Here is a 1,650-nt window from a genome sequence, read left to right as displayed (position 1 = left end):
CCACCTCCCCTCTGGTAACCATCAGTTTGTTCTCTATAGTTATGAGTCTGTTTCTTGGTTTGTCTTTTTCTCTTTTTTTTTTTTTTACCCTTTGCTTGTTTCTTTTGTTTTTTAAATTCCACATATGAGCAAAATCATATGGTATTTGTCTCTCTCTGACTGACTTACTTTGCTTAGCATTATTCTCTCTAGCTCTATCCATGTTGTTGTTGTTACAAATGGCATGATTTCATTCCTTATTTTTATTGACTGAACAATATTATTTAAGTAACCTCTACACCCAACAGGCTCAAACTCAGAAATCCCAAGATTGAGAGTTGGCGTTGCACTACCCACTAAGCCAGCCAGGTGCCCCAATCCATTTTGAATTTATTTTTGTGTTTGGTGAAAGAAAGTAGTCCAATTTAATTCTTTTGCATGTGGCTCTCCCATTTTCCTAACACCCTTTTGTTGAAAAGAAGTCTTCTTTCCCATTGTATATTCATTTCTCCTTTGTTGAAGATTAACTGACCATATAATTGGGAGTTTGTTTCTGGGTTTTCTATTCCATTGATCTATGGGTCTATTTTTTTTTTTTTAAACAAGCTTTAATTCACTTTTATTTTTCTTGTATAAAACTCTGTGGTAGCCATAGCTGGAGCCTGGGTCCTCTGCATGGAGACTCTGGTGTGGGTCTTTACAAGATGGTCAGTGAATTCCTGATAGGGAGACTTGGTGAACACAGTCTCTTTCCAGAGATCAGGGGTGAGATAGCTGTAGGTTTTGGAGATGGCATCAAAAGTAGCTTTGGCAAAGTTCCCCAGGGTGGTAATGCAGCCCCTGGCCGAAGTGTAGCAGTTGTCAATACCAGCCATCATCCGTAGCTTCTTGGGCACAGGGGCTGAGACAATGCCAGTGCCTCTGGGGGCAGGGATGAGACGCACCAGCACAGAACCACAGCGGCCAGTCACCTTGCATGGGACAGTGTGGGGTTTGCCGATCTTGTTCCCCCAGTAGCCTCGCCGAACCGGGACGATGGAAAGCTTGGCCAGGATGATGGCCCCACGGATGGCAGTGGCTACCTCCTTGGAGCACTTGATGCCCAGACCCACGTGTCCCTTGTAATCTCCGGTGGCAACAAATGCCTTGAACCTGGTCGGCTGGCCAGCACGGGTCTGCTTTTGCACGGGCAGGATTTTCAAAACCTCAATCCTTGAGGGATGCCTCCAAGAAGAAGTCCATGATCTCAGATTCCTTGATGGGCAGAGGACTTGACCTTCATGTCCTTCATGTCCTTGACCAGGCGGCCCAGCTTGGTGACGGGGATCCACTCCTTGCCCTCTGCCGCCACTGCCCCCGACCTGATGCCACTGCCGAAGCCTCCGCGGAAGCCCCTGCGGCCTCCGCCCCCCCCCCCCGCCCCCGCCCCGCAGCACCAGTGCCATCGGCCATTTGGTGTCCTCTCGGGGAAGTATGGGTCTATTCTTATGCCAGTACCATACTGTTTAACTACTACCACTTTGTAATATAACTTGAAATCTGGAATTGTGATACGTCCAGTTTTTTTTTTTTTCAAGATTGCTTTGGCTATTTGAAGTCTTTTGTGGTTCCATACAAATTTTAAGATTGTTCTTGCTCTGTGAAAAATGCTATTGTATTTTGACAGAGATT

The 1,650-nt window shown here is 46.1% G+C and overlaps 1 pseudogene; it reads right to left on the bottom strand.

Moving 5' to 3' along the window:
* Positions 1 to 550: 550 nt before the first annotated feature.
* LOC112656560 (40S ribosomal protein S2-like) lies at positions 551 to 1,431 on the bottom strand (annotated as a pseudogene).
* Positions 1,432 to 1,650: the final 219 nt, after the last annotated feature.

The sequence above is a fragment of the Canis lupus genome, chromosome 9 (genome assembly GCF_003254725.2).
Source record: "Canis lupus dingo isolate Sandy chromosome 9, ASM325472v2, whole genome shotgun sequence".
In the NCBI taxonomy this organism is placed as follows: domain Eukaryota; kingdom Metazoa; phylum Chordata; class Mammalia; order Carnivora; family Canidae; genus Canis; species Canis lupus.
Note: the sequence above shows the minus strand (reverse complement) of the source record. Positions and strands in the feature narration are given on the sequence as shown.